The sequence below is a fragment of the Dryobates pubescens genome, chromosome 4 (genome assembly GCF_014839835.1).
Source record: "Dryobates pubescens isolate bDryPub1 chromosome 4, bDryPub1.pri, whole genome shotgun sequence".
In the NCBI taxonomy this organism is placed as follows: Eukaryota; Metazoa; Chordata; class Aves; order Piciformes; family Picidae; genus Dryobates; species Dryobates pubescens.
In genome coordinates, this window is record NC_071615.1 from 6,344,731 (window position 1) to 6,362,006 (window position 17,276).

Consider the following 17,276-nt stretch of genomic DNA (forward strand, 5'->3'; position numbering starts at 1 on the left):
TCCGTGTAAGATACTCTGTGTAGACTCAGAAATAAGTTTTAGGGAACAGCTAACCAAACTACCTGACAGGTTGATTTTTAATTTATTTCTTTTTCTTTTTTTTTAAGAGGAATTTTACCTCTTTCTGCCAACTTCCACACAGTACATTTTTGATTCAATATGTTACTCTTCTTTAAAAAAAGAACTTGTTTTCCTAGCGTGCTAAAAAAAGACCTCCGAAGCACCATGAGGCTACAGCGAAGAGTTGTGCTGGAGAAAACCAATATCATGTCTTTCATCCTTTGTCTGCTGTCCTTGCCAAACTTCTAATTTAGCAACACACAGTAGTGCACCAAAGTGAGTCATGAATTCTTCAGTGTAATTACCACGCAGTGCACAACTGAGGCTGCAGAAGTCTGAACCTTTTCCTGTCTGTCGTTCTTCCCTTCTACTCGCTTTTCAAATACCATATGCTTTGCAGGAAAGCTGTGCAGTGCCCCACAGCTTCCACCCTCTCTTGAGCAGACGTGATTAAAACCTGAATGTTGAGTTAATAACTGAAAGGCCTTGCCTGTGTGATAAGCAAAAGAGACAAAAACATATCTGGATGGGTTTTGTAGCTAGAGTGTGTGTGATTCTTTTTTGGTTGGTTGTTGGTTTAGGGTGTGTTTGTGTTTTTTAGGCAAAACATCTTGGGTAGAGACATCCAATTGCCAGTCGTGGCACTTGGTGCCATGGTTTAGTAGTCATGAGGTCTTGGGTGACAGGTTGGACTTGATGATCTTTGAGGTCTTTTTCAACCTTATTGATTCTATGATCCAGTGGATAGTTGTAGGACTTGATATGAGATGTGAGTAAATGATGTGATGATGTGATTCTGTGATGTGCAATGACAACTTCTTTCCAATCTCAGTCTGAGTTGCCTGACAAAAGGATTTCATTCCTCAAATTCCTGGTTTGCTCTAAACACCAACTTCAGGAGTTAACTAGCTCCCTCTGTCTCACTTTTGCCTTTCTCTGAAGAAGGGAATTAATGTTGCCTGGTGTGTTTTTATTTTTAATCTCTATCAAATCTTCATGGAAAGTCTCAAAACTCAGTACTGGGCCCTGGGCAACCTGATCGAGTTGAGGATGCCCCTGCTTATTGCAGAGGGGGTTGGACTGGGTGACCTTTGGAAGTCCTTTCCAACCCAGACCATTCTGTGATAAATGTTGGGATCTAGTCTTGCTGACATTTTAAAATCAGTTTTGCCTTGAACTGATTTTCACATGAGCATATTTGTCTTGCCAGTACTCTGTAGACAGTGATCCTTAAACGTGAGGTAGTTGCAAAGGGCAATCGGAAAGCTCATGTGTTCATTCAAGATCTGAGCCCATGAATAACTCAATTGCAAGAGAGTCCAAATGGCTCTGTGAATTATCAGAGAGATGTGAAAGAGCAGCTGCAATTTGGAGTTTCACCACTGCTGCTGTATCCAAATTTGTGTGCATTTAAGTGTGTTCATTGAGGATCTTACCTGTTTTAGAAACGTGTACAAGGGCTCAGACTCTAAAAGTCCGTTACAAAACACAACATTCTGTACAAAAGGTGCTATGTCTGTCTTCAGAAAGAGCTGTTTCAAGCTATTCTTGAAATGTCACCACTTTTTGTTGCTGTACATGACTGTTACTTTCAACAGGAGTCTGGTGTGGGTAAGAGCTTCAAAATTCAACACAGCTGCTACAATAAATGGGAGCCTTTTTTCTTCAAACAGTGCAAGAAGATGAATCCTATTTGCAAACATGTTAACTTAAATGGGGTGTTGTGCTAAATATTACCTCTGTATCTGAATTATTCCTGCCTCCTTATCTGTGTTGAATGCTGATTGCAGCACAGGTGCTACAGGAGCACAAAAAGCTGAGATGTTGCAGATCTGGGGGATTTCATTTCCTTCAGCCACTGCCGGGCTGGTTAGCGTTCAGCAGCGTATCCTTTCTAGGTGTTGCAAAAGCCTTCTTCCTGAGCTCCTAACTGCATCAATCTGCTTCCTGCAGAACCAGGATGCACAGGAAAATGTGGTAGCATTTCTAAAGCTATAGTTACATTTCAGAGAGCTACTAGAGAAATACTGCCGTTGCAAAGTCCAGCTACGTGACTGTCCCCACCTCCTCCTTGTCTATATGAAAGGGCAATGTGCCTTTCAGACATAAGTCTCTTTCAGCAGCTATAGATGATAATTTATCTAATTTTTTTTTAAGCTGTGTCCATGGAAAAATACAATGGCAAATGATGTTAGAAACTCCCCTTGCACTTCTGGAGACTTCCTCCCTGCTTTCCCAATTACTGGTTTGTTTGCCACATCTTCTGGCTTGTGGCTCAGCCCTGCTCTCGTTTCACGCTTGGATAAAGGCAATTAAAGCAAAGGGCTTGCTCGTGTGAGTGGGGTCATGGTGATGCAGGAACACTCACACTTCACTGTCACTGTGCTCTGCCCACGCTACTAACAAAGCTCTCAACCTCCCTTTTCCAGTAATTGCATTAACTAAACTCAATAGTCTCACAAATTCCCAGACGTGTCATTTCTTTCCCTCTCATAACTGTGTTTATAGAAATACACTGTGGTGAGAAGTTAATTCTGCATCCAGGCTGAATTAGATGTCTTAGGGTTTGTTTTTTTTTCTGAAATGGATTGTTTCAGAAAGGCAATGCTGCTCTTGTAGGAGCTTATGTGGAAGTGAGACTACCTAACCTAATGAGTTATTAGGTGTTCCTTTGCCTGGAAATGAAATAAGAAGATATATAAGGAGTATTGTTCTTCAGGTTATGGAGAGGTTAGGCTTGTCTATTATTTGATTTGCTCTCTTCAGTTGCTGCAGCATCAATAGTGTTTCTCCCAGTTAATTTCTTTGTAGTTCCACAGGTACCTGAAAAGTTCCAGGGCACAAATGAAAACACTTTCAAAGAGTCCACAGCATAAATGTGAGTGTACAACAAAAGGAGATACCAGCAAATGGTAGAACTTACTTAGAATGAAAGACAACATAGTTATGTGAAAAGCTGGTGTAATCATCTGGGGTGGGTTACAAATGGATTATTTTCAATGACAGCATGTTGGATAGAGAGCTTAGATAGCTGAGAGGAGCTGAGGCATGGTGGATCAAATCCAAGAGGACACTTCAGGCACTGGGACAACACAAACCACCCTTGGCCTACTCACTGTGATTATAATAGCTGTGTTAGAGAAGGGTTCAGTCTGAATGCTGCATTACTTTGATTTTTGTCAATTAAAGCCTGATGCAATTAGATGAAGCCCTTGCTCTGCACACTTGACACTGCAAGATGCTGAGGAGTCTGGCCTTGATCCAACGAAGCACTTAAGTGATTCCATTAGCTTAAATGGCACTACCTGTGCGCTTAAAATTAAGCATGCACTTAAGTGCTTTGCTGGGTTGATGCCAGCATGTGCAAGGAGTAGCAAAGTCAGATTCATAGTGAGCACCAGAGTCTTGCTTTGGGTTTTTTTTCTACGTGCAGGAGGTCTGTGTGGTTTCATTTATTGCCTCTGTGGGCTTGCTCCTCAAGTTGTGATTTTGATAAAAATAAGTGGCGACACTGAATAAATCACCCTTAAAAAAGTGCTTCTCTCACAGAATTTGTACTATTGGAACCTGTTCAGCCAGTTTAATGCCAAACTGAGCCACTTCAGCTAACAACATGAAAGTGTTTGAGGCAGTTAAATACAGAGACTGATGCCTTTAACCTGTGAATGTTTTTCTGGGAGCAGCTGAAGAATATTATTTGAAGTGGCTGATGTTCTTCGCTGAACGAAGGCCACGCAGCCAGATGCCTAATGGTGTTCTTGGATTAAATGGAGCTACAGCCTGTGTATAATTGTGGTAAAACTATATCATAAAATACCGTAATTATTATCACTTGGTTCATATACTGTTCTTAAAAAAACCCCAAAGGCACTGTTAAATCAGAAATAAGCACAAAGTCTGGAAAGTTAGAGGTCATACAGGTGCAAGAGTCTATGGAGAAATTTGAAGTGGTTTACCCTAAATTAAAGAAAATGGGCTTGGAAAAGACCTCAGGAGGTCATTTAGTTCATCTGTCTCTTTAAACCACCAGAATTGTATATTCCCTGGTCTCCCTGAGCTATCTGTTTCAAGTCTTTACCATTAGAAAGTATTTCCTGATGCCCAGACTGAATTTCCCTAGCTGTAATTCAATCTCATTATTTCTTGTCTAACCTACCACACATGTGAAGAATAGATTATTCCCTTCCCATCTGCAGCAGTCTCAGGGCAGTGCTGAGCTGCAGTTCCTCCATGTGCATACATACTTCTTGCACATTTTCGCACTTCTCCTCATTTACATCCTTCTGTGATCTTGCTCTGGACAGCCACCTGTGAGGCACTAAGAAGAAAGGTGCAACTCTGCTCCCAGGGTTTAGGCAATAGAAAGTCTAGGTGAAGAAATTCCATGTCTCTGCCTTGCCACATCTCATCAGAGGGTATCAGGTGGCAAGTCCCAGTATACAAGCTTCTGTGTGTGACTTTGAGATGGATTTTATTTTCTACTAAAGAAACAGTCAATTCTTGAACTTTTAATTTCTTTGTCCACTCTATCACTTACAGCTAAGGAAAAACTGTGGTCAGATGCAGCTCTTGCTGAAAGATCTGTGTTTATCCTGGGAAGCTGAGTGGTGGATTTGCATTCTTGCTCTTTCTATGTGACTGCTGACTCACTCCTCACAAAAGAGTCTCAGTTCTGGTGCTGAGTTTTGGTTCTGTTGGGCTGGAGACAAAAGGCTAACACTGGTGCTGCTCACAAGCCATGCTGCAATTTCAGCAAGCCTTAGCTGTTCAGCCCTTCAGGGGAGACCTAAAAGCTTGAGGAGGAGCACAAGGAAGCTGTTTAATACCTCCTCCAAGCTCAAGGGTGATGTATCTCAAACAACAGAGAGGAAGGTAGGCAAAAATGCCAGGTGGTCTGCATGGATGAAAAAGGCTCTTATGGGCACTCTTTGACACAAAAAAGGAGGCCTATGGGATAACTGGAGAGGTACTTTGTTAAAAGGCATGGGATGACAGGATGGAGGGTAATAGCTTCAAACTGGCTTAGGTTGGACATTAGGAAATAGTTTCTTGTAACACATTGCCCAGAGAAGTTGTGGAGGCTCCAGTTCTGGAATTGTTCAGAGCCACACTAGATGGGGGCCCTGAGGAACTTGGTCTAGTAGGAGGTGCCTATGGCCATGGCAGAGGGGCTATAACTAGATAATCTTTGAGGTTCTTTTGAACCCAAACCATTCTATGATTCTAAAATAGAGGAGAAGGGAAGCAGATCCTGGATGTCCTCTGCAGTGATTTAACTAAAATTCAAGAAAGCTCATTTCAGGCTTGGGATGTTTCAGTTTCATTCTAGCGATCAATTTCTGTTTTTCTATTAACACCTTGGCACACTTTATAGCCTCATCTCAGCATTTGGGCACACTTGAGGTGCAGAGTTTTCCTCACATGGCTCTAGCAGTGTTAAAAAAGAACTACTTTTTTTTCAGGAATACCTCTGAGGACATCCTGGGAACATCAGGAATTCAGAGGGCAGCTCTTGTGTTGGCACTTGTACAGAGCAACCCGTTCCTACATATGCATGTGCGCTGCTCTTATTACTATTCCTGAAGCACCTCAGGAAACTTCTGCAGTGCTTGGCCCTACCTTCCTTGTAGCTTTGATAATGCTCTCATCTTGACAGATGATACCCACGTGGGTGCAAAGCTGGTTATATTTACACTCTCCCAGAAGGCTGAGTGCAGTTGTCACAACTTGTCAGTGGTCAGGACCGAACAGTTCGCGGTCGGCGGGAAGATATTTTTCTGTTACAGAATTTGGCATGTTTAAAAAGGAGTTGGGTGACTGTGATTGTTAAGATGTAATCAAATACATTAAGGCAACTATTTTCTTCACCATTAATAATAAGAAACCTGGCAACATAATCTTCCCTTCATTCTCTTGTTTCACTTTCGTGGTGAGAAATGAAATGAAAGCAATCAGGAGCTCCAGGAGCCTTTCTGCTCTGTGTATTTTTGTTGTCATAAAATAAGTACTCCTGTCATGTAATTTTAGTTAAAAATTTTCCTGGAGGAAATATGTCCTTTATCACCGCTCCTAAGTGTTCCTATAAATGAGAATTAGGTTCTTAATTTATCAAGGTACATAGGAAAACTCGCTTGTAAAACTTCACTTGCAATGGGTACGTGTTTTCGGTCGGGTAGCCTGCTCCGGTTTTAGTCTCCTGTGTGGTGTATTTATTTGTTTACTAAAGCTTGCATCATTTATTTTAAATCCTCTCTAAGAGTTGAGGGATTAGGAAATGATGAGTTGTAGCAATAATTTTAGAACATGGTTAATATCTTAAATACTTTCCCACTACAGCAGGTTAAACAGTCACCAGCCTTTACCTTCTAAAGCCTCATTTAAACCTAATGCCCAAAGATAAATGTTGTAGAAGTTGCCATTTAACACTTTTGTTTGACGTGAGCTTACAATGTTTTCTCAGCTGAGGAAAATGAGGAAAACTGAGTTGAAATGGTTGAATTCCATTATCTTTGATTCTGCTGCTTTTTAAAACCGACACTCCTTTTGCAGTTTGTCTAATGGCTCCCTTGAGTTTGTTAACCTTTGTAATTATGCCGTTTAATTTTTCGTCTACCTCTTAAATGAATTTCTGTAGCAGATTCAAGGCAATTTCTTGATATTCTAGATTAAGCGCTCTGTTCCCACTAGAACCTGGAGTTCTAATTAGACCTCCAAGGTTGAGGACTTCTGATGTGCTCTGCCAGTGCTGGTTTCAGATTGATCTAACTGTAATAACACAGACTAGCAATTTCCACTGGGAGACCTCAAAGGTAAACTGGGAGATCTCAAAGGTAATTCAGTCGAGTAGAGGAATACTTTCATTCTCACTTTCCAAAGTGATAAAGTGAACAAAAGGAAGGTGAAATGACTTGTGGAAGATAACAGAGGTAATCCAAAAGTCCTCATTGTGAATGGCAAGACCCCATTCATTTCAGTGGTTTTGGAGGTAGTCTTCTGTACCAGGGCAAATGAGACTCGGTGGATTTATCTTCAGAGGCAGTAAAGGACGTGTACAAACCTTTTTCTCTAGCTTAATTGGATTGCTCTTCAAACTGCTCAGCCAGGCAAGCTGAGCTTGCTCAAGGGGGAGACCCAGCTTCTGTGTTTTGGGTGACTGAAATCTGTATCTTGCTTTTACTTTTTCCTTACTTTTCTAATTGGTTAGAGAGAGAAAAATTGAAAAGAAACTCGAAGCATTGAGGTGTTTTGGATTTTGACCTCTGAAACAACTGTTTCAGTGAGCAGCTGAAAATGAGGGACTAAGAGTTTTATGATTGAGAAACATGAGAGGAAAATTCAGGTGATCAAGTGAATGGCAGTTTCTTCAAATCCAACTTTTTTCTGACTTTTAGTGACATTCCAGATTGGGGTTGCAGAATGAGGCATTTTCTAAGGCAGATTTAAAAATGGTTTGTCAGGAATGGGACGTGCACATGACTGTAATCTCTCCAATTCATGTCACTGGGCAACTGTGAAATCCAGTTTTACAAACAAGGACTCTAAAAATAAGAGATTTTCCTTGTTGTGTGGAGCTCTGCAATCCATGAAACCAAGATTTACAGATACCTTGTGCTGCACCACAAGGGGTGAGGATGACATTGCTGGCAGGTTAAGGCATTTCCTGGCATTTACTAGTACAGTTGGTTGCATCTATGCTGTTATTAAGAGAGCTTCACTTCCAGCCAGGAAGTGTCTTTTGAAACTTGAATGGGACCCCAAAGACTTCTTGTGGGAATAAAATTTCATTTCACTAAGTGGTAGAGATGTTGAATCTCCCAGCTTTTGTTTTTCTGAGAGTTCAAGTGCCTTGGCAAAGCAACGCGCACCGAGGTGCCCCAAGGGGTTAGCCCTGAATCTTCTTATTGATGTCAGAGTAATTGCCCTCAGCACCTTTTCTGCTTTGTCTCTCACAGCAGAAATCTTTCCTCCTGGCTTTTTGGGTGATGAGGCTTGCAAGCAGAGGGCTAAAAGTTTTATAGTACCTGCTTTTTGACTTGATATTTCTAAATTGCCTTTGAGTACATGTTGTAGAGATAGAGAAAAGAGGCTGGGAAAATATGGGTTATAGAAACCTGTTTTTTTAGAGACTGGCAAAGTGATGTTTGGTTAAGGTTGCTGAACTAGGCTTCAGGGCAAATACATGAAGCAAGTTTGAGCTAGCATTGCTATGAGATGTTTGCCTTAATGCTTCTAGGAACACTGTTGCAAAAGCTGCTTATAGGTGGAATGAGGGAAGTCCTTGAGATACAACCTTGCCTCTCTATTTCTGTGCTGCTTTACCTTGTTCTGTGCCATGCCTGGCATGGATTTCTCATGGCATCTCTGCCAAAGGGAAGACTTATGACCCTTAGGAACATGTTCTGTATTTCAGCGCTTTTGTGGGCCCCCAGTTCATCCTCACTGGCTTCTCTTCTCAGTCTGGGGAGGTGAGAGCTTGGTGTCTAGTTCTCTAACAGAAGCATCCTGCCTGTGTTCACAGCACACAATATGCTAAAGCTCTTTATTCAAGGACAAGGAAGTGTCTTTCCTGCAGCATATTGCTTTGGACCTGCATGCTGAGGGTCCCCAAAGCTGCCAGCATCTCTTTTATGAAATGCTGAGCTACTGTTGGTCTGGGGAAGAGCCCTGACTTCTCACACTAATCCCTCCTGAGGTGATGCCATGCTCAAAGAGAAACATATGGAAATAGCCCTGTTCCCAGCAACTCCCTCACTGCTGTCTTTCCACCGGTGCTAAGTTCAAAGTGGCAGAGAGACCTTACTCATCTCCCTGCATGCCACTCTGATCAACTCTTCCTGTGAAGCTGTCAGGATGGCTTCTTCGAAATAATTACGTATTTCCAGTGATAAATCCTGGAATCCAGCTTCACCTTCCAGCGGCTGATGGGTCCTGGCTGGTCCTTGAGATGACAGAGCTCCTCTCTGCATAATGCCCTGTGCCAGAACCCTGTGCACAGGGTTGGGGATTCATTTCCTTCCAGTTTCCTGCTTCCCCAGCTCACATGGCTCATGTCACGGCAGAGCTGTGACTCCTGATGTAGTTTCCTTTTTCCTCTCCCACCCCAAAAATGAAGCTGCCAGCTCTGCCTCTGATAGAGGGGCAAAAGAAAAGTGCTTTTTATTAATTGTTGCATGGAAAATCAGTGGCAGCACCGTGAGGGTGAATTTATCTTCCAGCTCTTCAGCTTGTACTTTCATCACCGTTTTGTCAACGAGACGAAGCTCATCATTTACACATGAAACCCTTCCAGAGAATATACAAGAGAGTGCAAGTGCAATGAAATAACAAGCATTGGTGTTTCCTACAGAAGGAACCAAACATTCAGCTGTGATCAGTTTTATTAAGAGGAGAAACTGCTAGAAACAACAGTGGCCCAAATAAGTGGTGAGGAAAGAATTTGATCTCTGGCTGATGGCTGTGATAAATTTCTCTTGTCATCTCAGTTCATTTACTGCTGGTAGTGCCCTGTGCAGTGATTAAAGCAGCAAAATATTTTAGGCACAACAGAATGTAACTATTCTCCAAGTGAATTGGACAAAAATAGCTCCACTGGTAGATAAATGGAAGAGAAGGTGCTTTTATGTGAAGTCTGTGTTAAATTAGGGAGCAGTTATTTTTGTTCCTTACTCCTTATAGGTGGCAGTGAAGCAAAATTGTATTTCTGGGACTACTGCTTTGTATAGACTATGTCCAGTCTTTCAGCACCTTGAAAGCTGAGGCAGGGGAAAGAAGACCTATTTCCTTGGTGTGATTGCTAGGCAGGAAGATCTGGGGAGATGCCTGGGCAGAAGGAGAGGGAAGATTGGGCATTGCTGTAGAGGAGGGTAAGGAAAGCTCATGAACACTCACATTCTGTTTTAGCTGAGGGTGGTGTTCATGGTCTGGATCTCCTCTTTCCCAGCATGTAGGACTGCCTAAACACTGAGGGTCAGAAACAAGAAGCAGATAGGGCATGGAAAGAACCCCTGCCCAGAGAGGGACAATGCCTGCTGGGTGCCCACACAACCCTGTACCTTGTGTTCACTCCTGACATGTATGTATGTTCTGGTCTAGGAACATACATTTGTTCTGGGAACAAAATGCCCAGGGAAGTGGTGGAGTCACCATTCCTGGCAGTGTTCAAAAAACACGTAGACATGGCACTTTGGGACATGGTTTATTGGGCATGGTTGCATTGGCTTTGCAGTTGGACTTGATGATCTTAGAGGTCCTTCTCAAACCTTAATGATTCTATGATTCCATAAAAGCCTATCAATACTCTGCTCCAAGTTGCTTTTTGTGAGGACATTCACGTAGCCTGGGTTGCAGTCACACATTTTAAAGAGTGCTGGACCCTGGCAGAGAAAACCCCTTTGCCTTTGTAAGCCCAGAAAGCACCACTGGGGCCCAAGAGTTGCGAGTAACTCATTTAATCAGTGCAAGAAAATGGGTAAACAACATCTTTGTCCTAAGAACCAGCTATTTCATTAATGTTTTGTGAATGTTGATAATCTTTTCTTAAATACCATTCAGCATGCTGGGCTCCTTCATCCCTGGGGTTCTTTCCAGATGGGATAGCAAAGACAAGAGAAAGCAAGCTGTCATGACCAGCAGCATGTCGCTGGAGTTAGCGCGGGAGTTGTCAAATGATGCCTGTTTGCTGCTGCAAAGCCCTGTATTAGCATGAGGCTGCAAAAGTGTAACATTTATCATCAGTGGGTATTATTTGAGAAGATCATTTAGTATCTGTCAAGGCTGCTGTAATGTATTATTTTTTTGGCCAAAGGACTTCAGTGGGAAGCTGCCTGCGTGCGTGCGCGCGCCTGCACTTCTGATTAATTGTAATCTCACATAATGCACTCCTCAGCTTGACATTTTTAAAGTAAGGGTAGGTTGGCTGATTCCTGAAATTAATTATAATTCAGATTTTGGAGTGTGAAAACCGGATAGAGAGCTTTCTATAAACCCTTTAGACACAGCGAGAATTTGGGCTGATTCATTATGCGCTTCGACTATGCTCTGCTGCTCGTGTCAGGAGATCTTTAGGAATTTATTGCAGGAAAATGGCTCCTTTTCACAAATTTGATGTGAGGAGAAGATGGAATTGGTATTTTAATTGCATTTTGATGAGGGGGAAAACAAAGCCAGGCAGGGCTGCGGCCCTCGGTACACCTGATGAATTGATTCTCTGGTGTTCCTAATTCAGGGAGAGTAAGAGAAACTGATCTGCATGAATCAATCCCTGTGTGAAACTTTAAAAAAAGCCCTAAGAGCTAACATATGCTGGGGCAGCTTATTTGCCTTCCCTTGCAGGAATAAATTAGCAAAGTCAAAATGCTTTCTAGCACTTCAGCAGGAATAGCCTTTTGGTGATTCTCCTTTAGGTGTTAAACTTATTAATGCATCTCTTTAGAAAGATTAAATTGTCTTCCAGTTCTCCTGAAACTCTGGCAGCAGAATTATTAACTTCTGAATTCAAGGGATGCCCCAAATAAAGGCCTGCTTCAGAGAGGATGTTTTGGATCACAGGATGGTAGGAGTCCTCACCAACCTCAGTGGTGGGTGGGCAGCAGGTTAGAAACCTACGGCACTCCAGAGGGGGGGAAAAAAAATCAGTTCTACTACAACATGTCAGAACGTTTTCTTCATCTTTTCTCCTACTGTTGAAGTGCCATGATGTCCAGTGATCCTAAGGATGTACTTAGGATGATTACCACAGGGTCACAGGATGTTAGAGGTTGGAAGGGACCTCTGAAGGTCAAGTCCAACACCCCTGCCAGAGTAGCACTATGGAATCTATCACAGGTCACACATGGGTCTTGAAAGTCTCCAGAGAAGGAGACTCCACAACCTCCCTGGGCAGCCTGTTCCAGTGCTCTGTGACCCTCATAGTGAAGAAGTTCCCCCTCCTGTGCTGTAGTTTATATCCATTGGCCCTTGTCCTATCATAGGCTGCAACTGAGCAGAGCCTGTCCCCTCCCACTTGACCCCCATCCCTCAGATATTTAGAAACATTTATTAAACCCCCTCTCAGTGTCCTCTTCTCCAGACTAAAAGCCCCAGGTCTCACAGCCTAGCCTCATAAGACACACACTCCAGTCCATTAATCATCCTCGTAGCCCTCCGTTGGACTTTCTCGAGTAGATCTAGCTGACTGCAGGAGGAATTACAGAGGCACAGCCATGACAGTGTGAAGACTACTTTCTTAACCTGAATCACCTTTCATGTGTAAACATGGTAAATTTTCTCTCACTGGACAATCCTTAATGTTAATGAAGAAACTTTCCAGCTAAGGATTACAATATAGTAAAACTTTCAATGCTCAGAAGCCCAGAAGATGGAGGAAGGCTATAGTGAAATGCTGTCTGGGCTCATGTAGAGTAACTGAGATGTGTGATTTGGATCTACAGAAATGTTTGTAGCTGTGTGATGGTTATCAGTGTATCTCCATTGGGTATCAGGGCCTTGCTGGGAGCTGCAAGAAGGTTGTTATAGAAGAACAACAGGAATTTTTTCATTAAGCTCTTCCCTGTTGCCTGAGATAAGAAAACCTCCTCCCCTCCTTGACTCACGCGGTAGATAAGATAAAGATCTATATATGAGATAAAACTTAAGTGCAGCAGGAACTTGGAAGAGCCACTTTCTAGGAGACAAACCTTAGCATGCATCAGTTTGGAAAAGAAAATAGGCATTGATTTATGCTGTGTTATAGAGGAATTATGATTCAGACAGTAAAAGCAAATCCCAGTTGTTGGCTCCAGATGTACTTTGTGCTGGAGACTGTGGATTGCAACAAAGGCATCACCTGCAGGTTGTAATTCTCCCCTCCAGAGCTTTTGAAGGCTGGGGAAGTTTAGTTGCTTGTCCTGAGATTGCCATGCATGTTAGCATGGCATGGAGGCTATCATTTGCAAATGCTGCTGACCTTAGCAAGCTGCAAAGGCTTCTGTCTTATGTGGATGAGTATTTCTTGGATTTCTGTTTTGTGGTCAGGACAAAAAGACCTTTTGCAGGTTTATTGTTCCTCAGCCTTACCTAATCACTGTAATCACAGCTTCCCCAGTCATTAGGACAACTCCAAACCAAGCAGGAGGTTTGTTTTTTTTTCTTGGAAAACTCCCTCTTCAAAGCAGTGGCAGAACAAGAAAGATTCTATCCCTTGCTGGACTTCTTCCCCATTAATTATCTGCACTGCTGGTCTTTGTGTGTTATCTGCCTCCCTTGTTCCCATGAATCTAGGGAATTCTAGGGATTTTGCTAACACATTTTCCCTTGCATTCAGCACTCCAGTTGGTGCTATATGTGCAGCACTCTAATAGCATATATGGGTCAAATTGTATTCTGAGTTTGCATGATGAGCTCTGACTGAAGTCCCTAGGGACAAATAACCTGAATACAGACCTGTATTCCTATAGTAACTTGGCTGCAATACACTGTTCCTTACATGAATGCCTGAGTACCTACACTTTCATGATTAATGTTAAGCAAAATATAAATTAGGTGTTCCACTCTCTGCTATCTCAGGGAGTATTCTCCTCCTGGGTGAATAAATTCTTTGGCCTCTAACTTGAATAATGCAGTTGCGGTTTTCATGTCATCCAAATTCTTGGGGGCTTCTCCACTACCTGCCCCTTCATGTAGGCACTCTGCAGGATGAGAGTTGCACCCTGAAACCCAGAGTAAATTTCAGAGGAAGACCATCTTGATGCTAACTAGGTTTAAATAGAGTACTGAAAAACACATCAAACTCTCTGTTAAGCAGCTGTGTACTGACACCTCATTAAAACATGCTCAAAGATCCTCTAATGGAAAGGCAGACCTGAACCAAAAGGGATCCTCTGTGTAGTGCAATAGTTGACTGGAGCAGAGATTCAGTAAAGAGATTATTAGCTCGTGATCAAGTTGGACGTGCCATGTTTTAGATGTGTCTGTGTGCTGGAGCAGGAAAGCTGTGCTGGCAGCAGCTGGCTGGCAGCCAATGGGGCCATCTTTTCATGAGAAATAGGACACATGCGCTCCAGGTTTGCTGAAACCAGATAATTAATCAGGGGATGAAAGTGAGAATGAGCTAGAAGGGTGTTCAGGTATGATCATCAGAGATTTTTTCCCCAAATGGATGGTAATAGGAAGTGGCAAAATACGCTGGCAATGAAATGCAAAGATGAAGTGCATTCATTTAATCAATTAAGATCGATTAGTGGAATCAGAGGCACTCTATTGGTGGCAGCTAATGCAGAGTTTAAAGCATTTTATCATGAGTACTTAAAAAATTGCCTTGATTTTTCTGCTTCAAATCTCTGTCCCATGTTTGTGCTAAGCATTATAAATAATACAATAATGTTATGAGTAATTTAATATTAATCAGTCATCTTTCTTAGTTGCTTAAGTAGAATTTTCCTGTACTTAAACATGGGCTTTTCATCTCTAATTCTAAATAGCCACTTTCTACCACCTCTTTTTGTGACCTCTCTTCAAAACTGTTTCATAACAACATCCACCCACAGTTTCTTTCATTGAAGGGAAAAATGATCAGGATTATAGAATCATAGAATCTGTCAGGGTTGGAAGGGACCACAAGGATCATCTAGTTCCAACCCCCCTGCCACGGGCAGGGACATCTCACACTAGATCAGGCTGGCCAGAGCCTCGTCCAGCCTGATCTTAAACACCTCCAGGGATGGGGCCTCAACCACCTCCCTGGACAACCCATTCCAGGGCTTCACCATTCTCACGGTGAAGAACTTCTTCCTCACGTCCAGCCTGAGACTCCCCACCTCCAGCTTCATTCCATTCCCCCTAGTCCTATCCCTACCTGATATCCTGAGAAGTCCCTCCCCAGCCTTCCTGTAGGCCCTCTTCAGATACTGGAAAACCACAATATGGTCACCTCAGAGCCTTCTTTTCTCCAGACTGAACAGCTCCAACTCTCTCAGTCTAAATATTTCCTTCTTAAAACAAAAGCAAGCAAGCATGCAGCCAAAGAAAAAAATCAAAGCACAAAACCCCACAATGAGCTGTTCTGAAATCCTGGCCCTCACTGTACTACTTCATGGAAATATGATTTATCTGTTTTAATTGTGGAGCAAAGCCTTAATGGAGATGCACCTATACAGCAACAGCATCCTTTTGCTCTGAGAGCTTGTTTGTTCAGAGAACCAACTGAAGTCATCCTGACAAATGAATTCTTTTCTGGGTGTGAGCTGTGTTTCCCTTGGGATGAGGTGTGTGGTCAAGTGGTACCAGTGTGACCTTCCTAATGCAAGCTAGTCCTAGGCTGCACTGGGACAGGCTGTTGTAAAGGTACTGACACCAGAAAAAAGGTGTTGTGAGCAGTGCATAGCTGTTGTGTGAATAAAGGCTTAAAGGCTGCTTCACAGTGAGCATCTCTCAAGGGTCCTGTCAGAGCATTTCTCCTCTCCCTGGACAATAAGAAAATTTGGCTCTCAGAGAAAGATGTTTTCACCTGACTCTTGGCATTCAAACCTGGACTCCACCCTGTTCCAAGGATGCTGATTTACATGCAAAACCAAAATTGTACTGGATGCAGCTGAGGAAACAGGGGTGGCTCCCCAGAGCTTTTTTTCACCTGTACTAACAGAAGTTTTCATGCAGACCTATTCCCCTTGCTGCCTCCAAAAGGTGAATGCTTCTGGTCCTGAGTGCAGTTTGTTTCGAGCCCCTGAGGAGTAAAACTTGCAGCTTTGCCTGGGGAGGACTGGCTGATTCTATGTATGTATTCTATGTATGGATCTTGGAAGAATCACTCAGAGATGGGTTGGTGCAACCTGCCACCTGACGTGTCACATGCTGAGGTGGAGCTGCGGTCTCTGCTAAAACAGACTGGACCAGGAAAGTAAATAATCATTGTATAATCCTTATGCAAGAAGAAGGAAACAGTTCTGCACACCACCATATTTCATAAGCTCTTCATGTATAATTTTTAGTTTTCACATTGGTATTCTGTTTCCATTTATTATTATTTTTTTTCCTTGAATTGTTCTGCACTGAGGGTGGAAAACTGCCTCCTGTCTTTGACTTCTGAGTAACACAAGGAGGAGCTTTACACTGATCCAGTAAGTACAGCAAAACCAGTTGTGGAATACAAGCTGTCAGCAGGTGATTATTGGATGGCCAGAGCTGCAGTGATGGTTTGTTTTTTTTTTTATCTGGTATTCAGGCTGTGCAAAATCACACAATCACTAAGGTTGGAAGAGACCTCAAAGATCATCAAGTCCAACCTGTCACCACAGACCTCATGACTAAACCATGGCACCAAGCGCCACGTCCAGTCCCCTCTTGAACACCTCCAGGGATGGGGACTCCACCCCTCCCTGGGCAGCCCATTCCAATGGCTAACAACTCTCTCAGTGAAGAACTTTCTCCTCATCTCAAGCCTAAACTTCCCCTGGTGCAGCTTGAGACTGTGCCCTCTCATTCTGGTGCTGGTTGCCTGGGAGAAGAGACCAACCCCCTCCTAGTACTTGGGGTGGCAGGCTGCTCATAGGAAAGTCTGTTTCAGTTCAGGACCCAAACCAGGGAAACACATATTCCATCTTCCATAGAGTAGGATAGTCCCTGACAAATTACAAATGCTTACTGTGAGAGTTTGGGAGAAGCTGTTCTCTACTTTTCTGAAGAAAAGAAATAAATACAAATCATATAACTGAGCTTCTCCCACCCACTCGAACTGATAAAAAACCCCAAAGCCACAAACAACTTGTAAATAAAACATGAGCTGGAGGAATTTTCAATGGCTTTGGGGAAGGAAGAGACAATAGCAAAATGTGTGTCAGCCTGCATCACAGCCCCACGTGGACAGCAGCTCTGACTTGATGCACAGCAAAAAAAACCCCTCCACCCGACTCCCCCAGGTAGTCCATGAGCCCTGTGAAACCCCACTGCAGAACTGATGTGACAATTTAGTTAGGCCTCTCTTCCTAAAGAACAGCTGAGTTTCCTGCTCATCTCCCAGAAGACTATTTAAAACTATATCTGGTTTATGTTACAGCAGATACCTCTTGTTCAAAAGCCTTGTTCACAATCTGAGAACCCCAGCGCTCCTAGGATCCCGCTGTGAACAGCAGTTTGGCCAACTCAAGCCTTACATCTCATTCTGCTGCAGAAAAATTGTGTTGATGGAGCAAAGGAAGGAGAAAGGGAGGGGGGAAAAAGATGTGGGTGAGTGCTGCAACAGCTCT